At 40.4% G+C, this 18,566-nt stretch overlaps 1 protein-coding gene across 1 annotated transcript in view; it reads right to left on the bottom strand.

Moving 5' to 3' along the window:
- The window catches only part of DOCK2 (dedicator of cytokinesis 2), a 424,170-nt gene that overhangs the window by 207,486 nt on the left and 198,118 nt on the right, over window positions 1-18,566 (bottom strand). The window lies entirely within an intron of this gene.

An 18,566-nucleotide genomic window follows, 5' to 3' on the forward strand; every position in this document is an offset into this window, starting at 1 on the left:
CTTGTGAAATGGGAAAGACTCGGGCTGGTTTAACTGCTGCTGGACACCTGACCACTAATGTCACCTGAATGAGTGATGCTGCTTGCTGAGGACTTCCTGGACCCTAGAGTGACCACTCGCCTAGCTTGCTGTCACACATGGCCAAGCCACATCCTTTGAGAGTCTAGTTTCCCACCAGGAGCAAAACCCTATGACATTTTCCAACACCTCCATGATGCTAAACACTTCTTCCCATCCTGGGTACATCATCCCAAAAGGAAAAAAAAAAATGTTGTGCATGACAGGAAGATAGAGGAGCATTATAAGCAGATACTCTAGGAAAAAAAAAAGAGAGAGAGAGAGAGAGAGACATAAACCACAGTTTTCTAAGATTTTGGCATATAGAAGCACAACAGAAGTAGGTAGGGCATAAAAATGCAAGGTCACTTTGTGGGTTGGGTCATTTTCATTTTTAATTAGCCCTTAGATTGCAAATCAAGGATGTATCATCTCATGCTATATAACCTTTACAGGCCGTGGCAGAGTGAGGTTACAGCAGGGTTTAAGGAGCTTGGTGGTATGGCTATCTTGCAGTTGTAACTGCTGCAGATCCTGCCATAAACCATCACATTCTCAGCCTTGGGCCTGAGACCTGTCAGCAAATGATTTGGACCTGGTTTGGGCTTGGACTTTAAGATTCCACAGTTAACGTCCCTGCAATATTTAAGACCACGAGATCCAGCAGCTTGTCTGTCCATTCATCTTACCAGTAACATAAGACTAAGATAAAACACAACACTGGTTCTTGTTCATTCATCCCAGCAACAGCCTTGTAGATAGATTCCAAAGTACGTTAATCTTCATAATCTCCCTTTGTGATGACCAGGTGATGGTCACCTGATTGACGAAGCAGCAGGACTGGGGATGAGAATATATATATTTTTTCCATTTTAGTATTAAAGAGCTTTCCTTCCCAAAGTCTGAATTCTTTTGAAGTCTGACTCATTCTTTTGGCAAGACCCTCATACGTGTGGGTCCAGTCAAACGTGCATGGCTGAACAAACTACTAAAGTAATAGAATTAATTGCTACATACTCTTAGGGATAAGGGGTAGGTTGGAAAGGCTCGCATCCTTTGCATTAAATTCTCTACCAGGCTGTGGTTGTATCGATGCTGCTTAGAAAAGGGATCCTAAAGCTCAGCAAATATTCAGTGAAGAAGGCATTTCATAATCCCCTTTGCTGAAGATCAGGTGTCTGAGTTAGAGTCTCCAGAGTGCACGTAGGACGTATGTACCACACTGCAAACTGACACTATCTGAGCAAACCACTCCGACAACTTCACCTTTCTTTGTCACCGTACTGCAGTGCACAAAGCTATTTCAGTGGGAGCAAGAGGGAAATTTGGCAAAGAGTTCTCGGCTTGCACTATTTAAGTCTTGGAATGTCATTCAAGATGTTCTCATTCTGTTTCTAGTGTAATGTTTAAACCCACAAAATGAGACCGGAATACATAACACTAAGTTGGAATTAAGATAAATACACTTGTCATACTTAAGAAGTCACATTTCAATAAGATATGCTACCCCTGGCTAAAAGCCATAGATCTCTCTGTATCCACACAATCAACTCTCAGTTGGCCCCAACAGTGGAAAAGAACAGCACAGAGGATAATCCAATAAAACAAGATAATTTGGGATCTCTTATATAATTTTATCTCATTGTAGAGCTTCCATCTTAATTTGCTTTGCTTACACTAATTTTCAAATTAATTTGTATTCTCAGGTAGCATGCTAGAATGAAAATAATCCTGTTCCTGGAATTAAGAGACCCAGGCAACAGAACAGTCTATTACACTAACCTTGGCAAATTGCTTACATTTTCAGGACTTGTTTGTCCACTCTTGAATGGAGATATAAATACTTACTCTACCTACTTTATAAGCTCTGTGCACATTCCAACATCAAAATGAGCAGAAAACAGAACAACCCAAAGCTGAGTGGGATCACTTGACAGAGTTAGCCTGGAATGATGAAGAGGTGTCTGAGGAAACTCACCCAAAAAGGATAATCCAACCCCTGGATAACGAAGCTCATCTTGTTGTACACGTACACTGGTTGGGGACCTGAGATAAATCCTCAACTGAATTAAATGAAATTGGGGTTGGAAAATGTTGACATTTTGAGAACAACAACAACAACAACAACAACAAAACAACAACAAATGAGGCTATGATAATTCTATACCAAAGCACAACACAGCACTACTCAGGCCACCAACCTGAAATCGGGAAGGGGGGTCTCTTCTGGATATCGAAACTTTTAAATAGTTAGGAAGGAAATGGGTTCAGTAAACAACTTCCTGCTGAAAAATGATCATCTTTATGTTTCAAACAACATACAGATCCATATGCCAAATCTCTATACTCACCTTCCATGTGAAATCACTTCTTTGTGAAATATTATGTAATATCTACCATGATATTCTACAGAAATGATGTACTTGAGGTTATATGGTTTCATGGAGAGATATTAATTTAGCAAAAATTACTTTTATAAAATTGAAGGGAAAAAGACCTATACATCAACTTCAGTTGCAGGAGTTTATGTAGCTGCTTTCTCTGTAGTTAAAAAAAAAAATAGGTACTCACTATACTTGGAACTTCATACCAGTTCATCTATAGAGCACCTTCTTAAAGACTATGTACCAATGTAAGGTTTTGTAAATTTCTAAACTGTTTTAAATGGGATATTATCTTTTGCAATAAACTTACGTATTTTTCCTAGGTTTTAAGTCTCCATTACTAGCTTGGGTTGATTTGCGTTATAAAATTTAAACTTAAAAAGAACGACTTAGTGGTTCTAGTGACAGGGATAGTTTTCATTATAATTGCTTCTGTATCTTTCCCAGGAAAACAAATCAACAATGAACACATTTAGAACTTAGTGCCTCAGTGATTACATGAAGACCCACATGTCCTGGGAGCAAAGGAGGTGGTTTAAATGAATGGAGTATGTCCTAGCTTCATTCAGATGGATATACTTCCATGATTTTTTGTCATTATTGTGTCCATACAATATAATTTATTCAACATTTAAAAATTTTTTCCTCTTATTTTCTTCCTTAAAAGACAGTTTTATATCACCATCATAAGGAAACCAATATTATGTTCCTAAAAGAGAAGATAGAATCAAAATGATTTTGTTAAATTCTTGCTAAAATTTTTTAGTGTTAAAAAGGGAGATTAGCAGATATTCAACACATGCTAAATCCACTTTAACACCAAACACACTTTCTATTTGACTAATTGGAATGTTTGATAGGGAACTGAAAGGAAAACAACTTTCCCATCATGTGATTCACTTTTTTTTCCTTCACTATCCATAAACCATCTAAAGCCAGCTTGTTTATACCAATATAAGGTGGGAAGAGTCTTGGATATAGAATCAGAAGTCTTGGGTCTGACACATTTTGCCACCTTCTTTTTGCTAAGTGGCTTTGGGAAAGTTAACTTCTATGAGCCTCTGACTCCTTTCCTTATAATACTGAACATAACCTTTGCCTTACAAGGGTGTCTGAGACTTAAGTGAATGAAAGTCCTGAGCACAAATGTAGAGCACACAATGGGTGCTCAATAATTGTATATTCATTCATTTGCTGATTGAAGCAAGTTGGGAGAGAAGATGCAAGATGCCTTCATGGGTCTGTAGTGGGTTTTCAGAATCAAGCTTTAGATTTTCACAGGGCAAAATAATGGTGTTGATAAGGAATGAACTCTTATTAAGACCAGAAACCATGACAGTGAATATGCCCTGACACAGTCGTCAGTGATCCAGAAGAATATGCAGGCATATCAAGCACAGCATAGAGCTCAGAAATGAAAGACCCTTGTTGTGTGGAATCAAGTGTCCTTGAGGTGAAAGACACTGCAAGAGTTGGGTGCCTGCCATTTTCAGCACAAGGCAGTCAGGTAAAGCTAGATTAGTTGTCTGCGTGCTCACAGCAATAGTCAGGAACTCAGTGCTGGAGCAATGCAGTGGTGGGAGTAGTACAGGAAGTCTACAGGCCACCATGACCCAGGACAGTCCCAGGAACCCCTGACACTAAACTTGAGACCCATTCTGACTGGCAGATTCAACTGCCTCACCAGCTGAGCAGGGGTCTCAACGTGGCCTTTGCTTGAAAAGGCTTTCATTTCAAGCTGCTTAAGGCAATTTGCTGTATACTAAAAACACATTTCTTTTTTTAAGTCCAAAGAAACATAGATTTTTTTTTTATGATCGTTATGCTCTAAAGCATGGCTTGCAATAAAAAGAGCTATGGGACAAATCCACACCCAACCAACACCATTTATGTCTGGCGTAAACAATGTTTGAAAACATAATGTTCATAAGCCCTTTTGGGTTTTGCCTCAACTTCATCCCCATCGTTCAACCAACTTATAGATTGAATTCCTATTAGTCACTTCTATCATCACTACTCCTGAGATTTCCTGAACATATGACTTTGGCCTGCCTCCTACAGGGGCCTCGGTCCTACAGAAAACCAAACCTAGAGCTTGGTTTTCTCACTGCCACAGTGAGCTAGATGCTAAGATAAGCATGCCTCTCCTCCAATACTGCCACCCTGTTCCAAACCCCTCCTCTTATCTGATCTCCACAGGTGTGTTCCTACTGGTCCCCCAACATGTACTTCCTCTTCCTCTAGCACATTTTAGACATTGCAAGCAAAGGCAATCACCACAAAATTTAGATCTGACCCATGTCACACTTCGGTTTCCTGATAAATTTAGAATGTAAGACTGGGTCTGTCACTACAAACCCAGAAGGGCCCACCTGCCTCTCCCATGGAAGCATGCATCTCAGGCACATTGAGTCACCCTGGCTTCCTTTGACCCATTACGCTAACACATCCTTAAGGGTCTGTGTACACTTTTCCTTCTGCCTGGAATAATACACACTATGCCATCCTCCTTGCCCAGTTTCCAGCTCTGTTGGGGCTTCCCACGTAAGGTTTTCTAAGACTACTAACTACCACCACTGCCCTGGATCATAAGAAATACCCCTTCTGGACACTCACCTGGCACCAGGGATTATTCCTTCAAATTTCTTGACACAGTTAACCTTGTAGATACATTTGTGTCATTCTTTGATGACCGTGTTCCTCTCTCAAAGCCTATAATCTTCTTAAGGTAGGAATCCTGCTTATTTTTGCTTATCTTTGTATCTCTAGCACTTAACACAATGGAATTGAAATATCTGTTGAAGCAATAAATTAATGAATGAATTGGATCCAATGGATAGACATGAAAAAAATGATTCCCAATTTTTTCCTTATCTATCGGTTCTTATATGGCGATGATCCCACTGGAGTGTATAGGCCCTGTCTTTCCCCCCAGGAACATCCATCCTTCTACTGACTAGCAAGTAATGTGCCAGGACTTGTAATTCTACTATGGTCCGCGTGGCACTCAGGACCCGGGAACATCAAGCCATTATACTTCTACCCTCACTGCCAACCCCCAACACCTTTATTTAGAATATTGACAGTCCAGCTTATCCTCATTTCAGAACAAATTGCCATCATAATTAAATCCCCATGTATTTTGCACATTTTACCAAGATACTGCCTTACTGTATGAAAGAGAAAATTAGTTTTGAAATTAAAGCAGATTATTAACTATTTTCTCTATAAAGTTTCCATTAAAATGCCAAAATTTATTACATGTGACCTAGTCCATTTTACACAAAGCGTAATTTAAAGGAGACAGGGTCTGTCTAACTGAAAAGCACATTGGGTAGAGCATTTTGCCTTGGCTTAAACCACAACTAAAATGAAAAGACAATAAATATCATACCAAAGGATTATTTGTTCCAAAGCAAATAAGAGGCTTATTATCATGAAGGGCTTCACCAATTCTCAGAATCCATAACTATATGATATTAAATTTCACTCAAATTAAACCAGTACTTTTTTTCCCCTGGCAAAATCTCTATATGCATTTTTTTTTTTTTGCTACTCCTTTCTTTCTTTCTTTTTTTTCTTTTTAAAGATTTTATTTATTTATTTGACAGAGCGAGATCACAAGCAGGCAGAGAGGCAGGCAGAGAGAGAGGAGGAAGCAGGCTCCCTGCTGAGCAGAGAGCCCGATGCGGGCCTCGATCCCAGGACCCTGAGATCATGACCCGAGCCAAAGGCAGCGGCTTAACCCACTGAGCCACCCAGGCGCCCTCTATATGCATTTTTTAAAAGATTTTATTTATTTATTTGACAGAGAGAAATCACAAGTAGACTGAGAGGCAGGCAGAGAGAGAGAGGGAAGCAGGCTCCCTGCTGAGCAGAGAGCCCGATGCAGGACTCAATCCCAGGACCCTGAGATCATGACCTGAGCTGAAGGCAGTGGCTTAACCCACTGAGCCACCCAGGCGCCCCTCTATATGCATTTTTTAAATCATCAGCTAAACACAATGACCTCCCATTGGTGCTTGAACTTGGTTTCCCAGGTAGCACCTGTGATACTGTGATACCCTGGTTATGCTGACACAAAAGCCTTCTTTCTCCTGAGCCAAATGGGCTGAAGCATTCTAATCGTTGAAATCAAGAGTGGTTCATGTAACTCGTACACCAAGTACCCAAAGCCTGACTGAATCCAACCCCCATGCAGACATATCAGGTGGGTGATCGAGAAGAGGGGACATCATGAGCTGTTGTCATTGTTTTTTTGCTTGCTTGTTTGTTTCAAGATGGAAAAAAAGTATGCTTTCTGTAGTTAGGGATCAAAGGGAGAAAATTCAAAGGCCTGCAACGAGCTCACCACTGACCAGACTGGATTTCCTGGAACAGATCTCTCCTTTCACTCTACAACCACGCATCTAGCAGCACCAGGAAACTCAGATGAACCCCAGTCCACAATCACTATTTTCCAACAGTTATTGATTACCTTCTCTGTGCTGGTCAAGAAAATCATAGATGCAGCCCTGGCCTCATACAGCTTATTATGGTCCAGTGAGGGGAGGAAGGATTCTGACAATAAGCACACAGCTTTTCTGATTCATGCACCTGGATGTCACACCCAAGCACCCTCCCTTCCTTTTGACCCTCTTAGTGCTGTCCTTGTTGTTCTCTTGGGATGATTATTTGCCCTAAATTATAGCTATTTCTAGTTCTCCCCTTTTTTCTTTCCCTACTGTATGTGGTGTCCTGAGAGTAGGAACTGCCTTCCTCACCTTATAAAGTCTTATGTGCAGGAGGTCCTTGTTTAACTGTGAATAACTTTGCCATCATGAGCCCTTGTCTATTCCATGTAGACCCCCGTACTGTACTGGCTTTAAAGGGCTACTTTCTCTCACAATTTTCCAGCTCTGTCAGACCTAGCTCCTCTTGGCTACCTGGGGATCTCTCTAAGACACACATCTGGCCATTCCCTGGCTTCTATATCTCTAATAGCACCCTGCCACCATCCTAGAACATAACATTCTTCCTACAGCAAACAAGGTTCCTCACAATCTGACACCAACCTAGTAGGCTTCACCCAACTTCCTACTACTTTACAACCCCCTCATGCCTGCCTCCATGCCACCTTCCAAAAAAGTCAGAGCCTATTGCATATCAGTGACTTAGCTGTTGTTTCCTCTACCTGGGACATTGTCCCAAAACCTATCTATCATGGGAAATAATTTTCATTTGTGGAAATAAATGAATATTAGTCATATTACTACTAATTGTGATAATAACGTCTCTAGTTTCTTGAAGTTAAAATGGGCTGTTATTGGGGGAGGAGTCAAGATGGCGGAGAATAGCAGGCTGAGGCTACATCAGGTAGCAGATCAGCCAGATAGCTTATCTAAACATTGCAAACACTCACAAATCCAATGGGAGATCGAAGAGAAAAAGAACAGCAATTCCAGAAACAGAAAATCAACCACTTTCTGAAAGGTAGGACTGGCAGAGAAGTGAATCCAAAGCGATGGGAAGATAGACCATGGCAGGAGGGGCTGGCTCCCGGCAAGCAGCGGAGCAACAGAGCACAAAATAGGGACTTTTAAAAGTCTGTTCCACTGAAGGACATGGCTCCAGAAGCTAAACCAGGGTGAAGCCCAGGCGGGGTCAGCATGGCCCCAGGTCCTACAGGGACACAGAAGGATCGGGGGTGTCTGAGTATCGCTGAGCTTGCAGGTATTAGAAGGGGGAAGCCGGCTACAAAGACAGAGCCAAGGAGTGAGCTCTCAGCTCAGGGTTACCTTAAACTGGTCGCAGGCTCGGTGAGCTCAGAGAGCGACCGGAGACCAGGGAGACGGGAGTGATTGGGCAATATTCTCTGAGGATGCACTGAGGAGTGGGGCCCTGAGCTCTCGGCTCTTCTGGGCTAGAGACTGGGAGGCCGCCATTTTCATTCCCGTCCTCCAGAACTCGATGGAAAGTATTCAGGGAACAAAAGCTCCCGGAAGCAAACCTGAGCAGATTACTCAGCCCGGCTCTTGGTAAGGGCAGTGCAATTCCGCCTGGGGCAAAGACACTTGAGAATCACTACAACAGGCCCCTCCCCCAGAAGATCAACAAGAAATCCAGCCAGGACCAAGTTCACCTACCAAGGAGTGAAGGTTCAATACTAAGGTGAGCAGCAGAATTCCAGAGGAGGAGAAAGCAAAGCACAGAACTCATGGCTTTCTTCCTATGATTCATTAGTGTTGCAGTTAATTTAATTTGGTGTTTACTTTTCTTTTTTTTTCTTTTTCAATTTTTTTCTTTTCTTTTTTTTTCCTTCTTCTGCTAAAATTTTTTTTTAACTTTTACCCTTTCCTTTTTTTAACATTTTTAACTAGTTTATCTAAATATATATATACATTTTTTCTTTTTTTATATTTTTTCTTTATTCATTTTCTTTTTTTAATAGTTTCTTTCTTTTTTTTTTTCTGAACTTCATTTTATCCCCTTTCTCCCCCCACCCCCCACGATTTGGGGTCTCTTCTGATTTGGTTAAAGCATATTTTCCTGAGGTCTTTGCCAACCTTTTGGTATTTTACTTGCTCCTTCATATACTCTTATCTGGACAAAATGACAAAGCGGAAAAATTCACTACAAAAAAAAGAACAAGAGGCAGTACCAAAGGCTAGGGACCTAATCAATACAGATATTGGTAATATGTCAGATCTAGAGTTCAGAATGACAATTCTCAAGGTTCTAGCCAGGCTCGAAAAAGGCATGGAAGATATTAGAGAAACCCTCTCGGGAGATATAAAAGCCCTTTCTGGAGAAATAAAAGAACTAAAATCTAACCAAGTTGAAATCAAAAAAGCTATTAATGAGGTGCAATAAAAAATGGAGGCTCTCACTGCTAGTAAAAATGAGGCAGAAGAAAGAATTAGTGATATAGAAGACCAAATGACAGAGAATAAAGAAGCTGAGCAAAAGAGGGACAAACAGCTACTGGACCACGAGGGGAGAATTGGAGAGATAAGTGACACCATAAGACAAAACAACATTAGAATAATTGGGATTCCAGAAAAAGAAGAAAGAGAGAGGGAGCAGAAGGTATACTGGAGAGAATTATTATAGAGAATTTGCCTAATATGGCAAAGGGAACAAGCATAAAAATCCAGGAGGCACAGAGAGCCCCCCTCAAAATCGACAAGAATAGGTCCATACCCTGTCACCTAATAGTAAAATTTACAAGTCTTAGTAACAAAGAGAAAATCCTGAAAGCAGCCCGGGAAAAGAAGTCTGTAACATACAATGGTAAAAATATTAGATTGGCAGCAGACCTCCACAGAGACCTGGCAGGTCAGAAAGAACTGGCATGATATATTCAGAAGACTAAACGAGAAAAACATGCAGCCAAGAATACTATACCCAGCTAGGTTATCATTGAAAATAGAAGGAGAGATAAAAAGATTCCAGGACAAACAAAAACTGAAAGAATTTGCAAACACCAAACCAGCTCTACAGGAAATATTGAAAGTGGTCCTCTAAGCAAAGAGAGAGTCTAAAAGTAGTAGATCAGAAAGGAACAGAGACAATATACACTAACAGTCACCTTACCGGCAATACAATGGCACTAAATTCATATCTCTCAATAGTTACCCCGAATGTTAATGGGCTAAATGCCCCAATCAAAAGACACAGGGTATCAGAATGGATAAAAAATCAAAACCCATCTATATGTTGCCTACAAGAAACTCATTTTAAACCCAAAGTCACCTCCAGATATAAAGGGAGGGGGTGGAAAACAATTTACCATGCTAATGGACATCAGAAGAAAGCAGGGGTGGCAATCCTTATATCAGATCAATTAGATTTTAAGCCAAAGACTATAATAAGAGATGAGGAAGGACACTATATCATACTCAAAGGATCTGTCCAACAAGAAGATCTAACAATTTTAAATATCTATGCCCCCAACGTGGGAGCAGCCAACTATATAAACAAATTAATAACAAAATCAAAGAAACACATCAACAATAATACAATAATACTAGGGGACTTTAACACCCCCCTCACTGAAATGGACAGATCATCCAAGCAAAAGATCAACAAAGAAATAAAGGCCTTAAATGACACACTGGACCAAATGGACATCACAGATATATTCAGAACATTTCATCCCAAAGCAACAGAATACACATTCTTCTCTGGTGCACATGCAACATTCTCCAGAATAGATCACATCCTGGGTCCTAAATCAGGTCTCAACTGGTATCAAAAGACTGGAATCATTCCCTGCATATTTTCAGACCACAATGCTCTGAAGCTAGAACTCAATCACAAGAGGAAATTTGGAAAGAACCCAAATACATGGAGACTAAACAGCATCTTTCTAAAGAATGAATGTGTCAACCAGGAAATTAAAGAAGAATTGAAAAAATTCATGGAAACAAATGATAATGAAAACACAACGGTTCAAAATCTGTGGGACACAACAAAGGCAGTCCTGAGAGGAAATTATATAGCGGTACAAGCCTTTCTTAAGAAACAAGAAAGATCTCAGGTACACAACCTAACCCTACACCTAAAGGAGCTGGAGAAAGAACAATAAAGAAACCCTAAACCCAGCAGGAGAAGAGAAATCATAAAGATCAGAGCAGAAATCAATGAAATAGAAACCAAAAAAACAATAGAACAAATCAATAAAACTAGGAGCTGGTTCTTTGAAAGAATTAATAAGATTGATAAACCCCTGGCCAGACTTATCAAAAAGAAAAAAGAAAGGACCCAAACAAATAAAATCATGAATGAAAGAGGAGAGATCACAACTAACACCAAAGAAATACAAACAATTATAAGAACATACTATGAGCAACTCTATGCAAACAAATTTGACAATGTGGAAGAAAAGGATGCATTTCTAGAGACATATAAACTACCACAACTGAACCAGGAAGAAATAGAAAACCTGAACAGACCCATAACCAGTAAGGAGATTGAAACAGTCATCAAAAATCTCCAAACAAACAAAAGCCCAGGGCCAGATGGCTTCCCAGGGGAATTCTACCAAACATTTAAAGAAGAACTAATTCCTATTCTCCTGAAACTGTTCCAAAAAATAGAAATGGAAGGAAAACTTCCAAACTCATTTTATGAGGCCAGCATCACCTTGATCCCAAAACCAGACAAGGACCCCATCAAAAGAAGAACTACAGACCTATATCCTTGATGAACACAGATGTGAAAATTCTCACCAAAATACTAGCCAATAGGATTCAACAGTACATTAAAAGGATTATTCACCACGACCAAGTGGGATTTATTCCAGGGTTGCAAGCTTGGTTCAACATCCGCAAATCAATCAATGTGATACAACACATTAATAAAAGAAAGAACAAGAACCATATGATACTCTCAATAGATGCTGAAAAAGCATTTGACAAAGTACAGCATCCCTTCCTGATCAAAACTCTTCAAAGTGTAGGGATAGAGGGCACATACCTCAATATTATCAAAGCCATCTATGAAAAACCCACCGCATATATCATTCCCAATGGAGAAAAACTGAAAGCTGTTCCGCTAAAGTCAGGAACATGGCAGGGATGTCCATTATCACCACTGCTATTCAACATAGTACTAGCAGTCCAAGCCTCAGCAATCAGACAACAAAAGGAAAATAAAGGCATCCAAATTGGCAAAGAAGAAGTCAAACTATCACTCTTCGCAGATGATATGATACTCTATGTGGAAAACCCAAAAGACTCCACTCCAAAACTGCTAGAACTTACACAGGAATTCAGTAAAGTGTCAGGTTATAAAATCAATGCACAGAAATCAGTTGCATTTCTCTACACCAACAAGACAGAAGAAAGAGAAATTAAGGAGACCATCCCATTTACAATTGCACCCAAAACTATGAGACACCTAGGAATAAACCTAACCAAAGAGGCTAAGAATCTATACTCAGAAAACTATAAAGTACTCATGAACGAAATTGAGGAAAACACAAAGAAATGGAAAAATGTTCCATGCTCCTGGATTGGAAGAACAAATATTGTGAAAATGTCTATGCTACCTAAAGCAATCTACATATTTAATGCAATTCCTGTCAAAAAAACATCCATTTTTTTCAAAGAAATGGAACAAATAACCCTAAAATTTATATGGAACCAGAAAAGACCTCAAATAGCCAAAGGAATATTGAAAAAGAAAGCCAAAGTTGGTGGCATCACAATTCCGGACTTAAGCTCTTTTACAAAGCTGTCATCATCAAGACAGCATGGTACTGGCACAAAAACAGATAAATAGATTGAAGGAACAGAATAGAGAGCCCAGAAATAGACCCTCAACTCTATGGTCAACTAATCTTCGAGAAAGTAGGAAAGAATGTCCAATGGAAAAAAGACAGCCTCTTCAATAAATGGTGTTGGGAAAATTGGACAGCCACATGCAGAAAAATGAAATTGGACCATTTCCTTACACCACACACGAAAATAGACTCAAAATGGATAAAGGACCTCAAAGTGAGAAAGGAATCCATCAAAATCCTTGAGGAGAACACAGGCAGCAACCTCTTCAACCTCAGCCGCAGCAACGTCTTCCTAGGAACATTGCCAAAGGTAAAGGAAGCAAGGACAAAAATGAACTACTGGGATTTCATCAAGATCAAAAGCTTTTGCAAAGCAAAGGAAACAGTGAACAAAACCAAAAGACAACTGACAGAATGGGAGAAGATATTTGCAAACGACATATCAGATAAAGGACTAATGTCCAAAATCTATAAAGAACTTAGCAAACTCAACACCCAAAGAACAAATAATCCAATCAAGAAATGGCAGAAGGCATGAACAGACATTTCTGCAAAGAAGACATCCAGATGGCCAATAGACACATGATAAAGTGCTCCACATCACTCGGCATCAGGGAAATGCAAATCAAAACCACAATGAGATAATCACCTCACACCAGTCACAATGGCTAAAATTAACAAGTCAGGAAATGACAGATGCTGACGAGGATGTGGAGAAAGGGGAACCCTCCTATACTGTTGGTGGGAATGCAAGCTGCTGCAACTACTCTGGAAAACAGCTTGGAGGTTCCTCAAAATGTTGAAAATAGAACCCTATGACCCAGCAATTGCACTACTGAGTATTTACCCTAAAGATTCAAATGTAGTGATCCGAAGGGGCACGTGCACCCGAATGTTTACAGCAGCAATGTCTACAATAGCCAAACTGTGGAAAGAACCTCGATGTCCATCAACAGATGAATGGATAAAGAAGATGTGGTATATATACACAATGGAATACTATGCAGCCATCAAAAGAAATGAAATTTTGCCATTTGCAATGACGTGGATGGAACTAGAGGGTATCATGCTTAGTGAAATAAGTCAGTCGAAGAAAGACAACTATCATATGATCTCCCTGATATGAAGAAGTGGAGATGCAACATGAGGGGTTAAGGGATAAGAGAAGAATGAATGAAACAAGATGGGATTGGGAGGGAGACAAACCATAAGTGACTCTTAATCTCACAAAACAAACTGAGGGTTGCTGGCGGGAGGGAGTTTGAGAGAGGGGGGTGGGGTTATGGACATTGGGGAGGGTATGTGCTACGGTGAGTGCTATGAAGTGTGTAAACCTGGCGATTCACAGACCTGTACCCATGGGGATAAAAATACATTATATGTTTATAGAAAATAAAATTTTTTAAAAATGGGCTGTTATTAAATGCTTTTCTTCCATTAAATGATTTGTTTCAAGGTAGTTTACAATTACCCCCATTTTCCAGGAGAATAATTGAGGCTTGGAAGGATATAAGTAATGTGTCCGAGTCTATTAGTATGAGGTGGTGAAGGCTGGAGTTCCTTCAAGGTCTGCCAAACTTGGGAGCTTGGGCTCTTACCTCCTATGGCAGACAGCAAGTTGCAATTTAAATGTCACCTCCTCTCTGTAACTTTTTCTGATCATCCCCCGCCCCTGCCATGGGATTAGTCACTCCGTCCTCCGAGTACTCACGGCACTTTGAACAGGCTGCTGCTTATATTATCTTGACATTTCTTTTGTCAATCTCTCATGCATATCTCCACCAGGGAGCAAAGTTCTGGGGGACAGAAATTGTCATCCGCATCTCTATAGCCTTTTAGGCGTTTATCACATTGCCCAAGATCCTATAAATGCTTCGTATATATTTGTTGAATGAACTGGGAGAAAATATGAAAATGAAAATGTTAAGAGAAAAAATAGTCTATGGTAGAGAGACCAGAACAAGGCCAGGAGTTCTGACTTCTGCTTCTGATTTTCTGCACAATTTTGAACAAGTACTTTCACCTCCATCCCCCACATCTGTCTTTAAAATGAAACCATCTGCCTTTCTGGCTTCACAGGCTGGTTAGAAGAAAAGTAAAATTATATACATGAAAATGCTTCACTAAGTTTGACTATCTCATTAATTCCTATTTTTAAAGAAATAGTGTTTGAGGGTTTTTTTTTTCCTGATTATAAAAGGAAAGCAAAATCATTTTAGAAAAAGTGAAGTTACAGAAATGTACAAATCATGTGTTGCTTAAGCAGAAGATATGGACATAATTTTAGATTCAGAGCAGGGTCCTCATGCCTGACCTCTGAAGATCCAGGGCTTCTGATGTGGGGCCTCATGTGTTCCCCACCTTGGCCTTCAGGGTCCCTGATGACTTTCTTGCCATTGTTAGGATCCTCTGGCCCTTTCTCTATATTTAAGACATAGAATTTCCTCATGTTATTAAAAATCATCAACAATAATTAATGACTATGCAAATGCATCATTATATGAATGTAGCATAAATCTAGAAAAAGGGGCTTTGATTGTGAGGGGTCATTTGACAGAATTGATTTCTTTGAGTCTCTTTAGAAGGCCAGTGTACCAGACAGAAGAAGATGGACCAGACCCCTGTAGGAGAAGTCTGCTACACTGGAGGTTATCCCAACTGGGCTTTTCATGGGGCAGCTCCAGTCCCTCAACAACATTGCCACAGGGAAGGACACTCCGTGATGGAATTTCTCCTAGTCTGGGACTCAAGCATTTGTAGCAGACATATGGCGGCCAGTTTCGTCTCGAGGGGGCTTTATTCACAGCCCAGCTATAGCAATAGCTCAAAAATACTTCCCAAATCCAGGAGAGATCCCAAGCCAGGGCCACAGAGTAGTTTGTCATCTGATTCACGACACTTGTGTCAAAGTGAGAGGAAACTCCAGCACAAAGGAGAATAATAATGGCTCTTATTTACCAAAGTCCTGCTAGGTGGATGCATAGGGTGCTATGAGCTTTACACATACTTTTTAAATTCAATCCAATCCTTGTAGTGGGACTGACAGGTCATAACTTTTATTAACACTATTTTACAGATAAGGGCAATGAGGAGGAGAGCTGTGAAGTGAAGAGACTTCCTATCCCTGGAATAAGACCTTCTTACTCCTTAAGGACCCAGGTCTCAGCTAGCAAAAGTCTTTCAAACTCCAGATCTTGTGCCCCAACTCCACAGCCTTAAAAAGCAATGTTAGGCACGAGAGTGCTCAATAGCTAAATGGCAGACATTCTAAAGTTTCCAAAGTTCCCCAAGGACAAGAAAAGGCTGACCTCTCTTCTAGTGCCAGATAATAGTACAGGGGATACAGTGAAGTCTAACCTTTAATAACACACTTGAAATAACTTGTTCAAAATCAGATCTGTCCAGCTCCACTTACAGAAGGTGAAAGACACTGAGATATTTGGAGTAATTTTATTAGGATGATGATGTACCAGTCATGCATTTCCTAAGTACTCATCTTACAGTTCCCAAACTCAGTCTCTGCCCCTGCCTCTCTGGATGATGACAAGAGCAGCATAGGAAACATGCTGCTGGCCAGGGGAGGCCTCAACACAGTCACCAGCTTTTTCAGGGTTTCAGCTCACCTCCCATGTAGAACCACAAGGCATGTGTCCTGGCACCATGTGCAAGACTCTCATGGCGGCAGCAGCAATGGTAGTGTGCTTATCATCTAGGACCAGTCTGATCGCAGAGCAGAGGTCTGCTTGACTGGGCAGACCAGGGATCATGCAATACCTGTTAAACAAATTTAGAAACTAATATTTCCCCCTAATTCCCACATCTGTGGCACATGATGGAACAGAAGGAAGGTTTGGAGAATGAAACCAGCTCTTTTTATGCCCCAGCTCTGAAAACTTTAATTTGTCTGAAAGAATTCTACCACATAGGGCTAGTAAATTATTTGGGAATTTTATATAAAAAAATCTTTGTATAAAAGTTTGACATGAAACAGATCTTCTCTCATCTTATTTTTTAAATCAGAATTCTTTTAAAGCTAGACATTAATCTGTACTTTCAATTAGTGTGTTCTTTCCATTCATTCACTCCCATAGCTTAGATAAATGCCTGCCACCTGCCAACCCTGGAACCCCAAAGATAACGGGATACAGTCCCCTTCCTCAAGAACATAGATAGGAACATAGATAGGTAAAAGAAAATTCCATTTGATATGGTAACGCTATAATTGAAAAATGGACAAAGAACAATGAAGTCACTGAAGAAAGATGATCTTGAAGAATGAGGGAAGATTTCAGAGACCGTGAGATGGAGATGAGACAAGAAATGCTGCTCCCGGGGCACCTGGGTGGCTCAGTGGGTTAAGCCTCTGCCTTCAGCTCAGTTCATGATCTCAGGGTTCTGGGATCAAGCCCCACATAAGGCTCTCTGCTTGGCGGGGAGCCTGCTTCCCTTCCTCTCTCTCTCTGCCTGCCTCTCTGCTTACTTTGATCTCTCTCTCTGTGTCAAATAAATATTAAAAAAAAAAAAAAAAGAAAGAATTGCTGCTCCCTCTTACAAACCCCTAACCCTTCCTCTCCACCTATCCAAATTTTTCAGGCCATTCAAGAACTAGACCAAGTTACACGAAGTCTACCTTAATAACTGACTTCTGTGCACACGTTATGGGTTCCTTGGATGATGAAATTCTTATTCTTTTTTTTTTTTTTTTTTTTTTTTGCGTATATATTTTAGGCCATGTACTCCTTGGCATGCAACTGCCAAAATCCTTATTAAAACAAAGCCTCCTCACCTACAGGACATAAGCACCCTTTGCATGACCAGATCAAACAGCAACCAAGTTACCCCAACCTAATGATGCTACTTCTTTTTTACCAACTGGAATTTCAAGTCTCTTGTGTAACGTTTATTTTCTTTCTTAACCTGATCTCCCCCTAACACAGTCTTTTCATCTTTCTCAAGTTTTATCTCAGAAAAATAATGTCCTGGGCATACAGTGAACTGCTTAAAATGGTAGCTTCAAACTCTGTAGACTTGGATTTGGACTCTATCTTCCTCCTTCTCAGGTATGTGATGTTGGACAAGAGGCTTAAACCCTAGGACCACTGTTTCCTTTCTGGGAGGGGATCATAATTTTTGTCAACCTCACAGATTAAATGTGATAATATCCTCAAAGTGCCATCTCTGCCACACCACAGAGTAAGCACCCTAGAAACGTTCATTGTGATTATCACTGATATATGCATCCCTTGAAGAAAACAAATACATCCTTCCCCCAATTCTTTCCATTTGGTCCAGTTATTCAACAACAGTTCTCTCTCCTCTCTTACCTCCTAATGTAATCATGCCATAAGGGTGATAATAGTAACAATGTTAAGGAAAAGAATGATGGTTTGTATGTAAATAAAATAAATAGCAGAAATCTTCCACTCCCTCAGAGGGATTCACTGAGGGATTCATCTAGGATTTCATCCTAGATGTCAGGGACCCAGTGTTTCCTGTAAGATGCAGAGGTGATGAAGACATTGTTCTGTAGAGCTAAGAAGAATGTTCTCGCAACAGAATGATGAGTATGTGAGGCAGGTTCAGGCTGAAGCGAGCAGAGGGGTCCCAACTTACATGAGTGAAACATGGGTCAAGATGTGCCTCTGGGGCCAAGACATAAAGGAGAAAGAGGTATTTACAAGGAGGTTTTGTAAAGAAGGGTAAGAGGAGCATATTCTAGACAGAGGGAATGTCATCCAAATGCCATTTGGAAATGGAATGGAATGCAATGCAAAGGAGAAAAGGAACATTCTGTAATTAACAGAGCAGTTCCATCGAGTTAGCACCAGAGTGGGAGGTAAAGAGTACAGGGGCAAGAG

Source organism: Neovison vison, chromosome 1, assembly GCF_020171115.1.
Source record: "Neovison vison isolate M4711 chromosome 1, ASM_NN_V1, whole genome shotgun sequence".
Lineage (NCBI taxonomy): Eukaryota > Metazoa > Chordata > Mammalia > Carnivora > Mustelidae > Neogale > Neogale vison.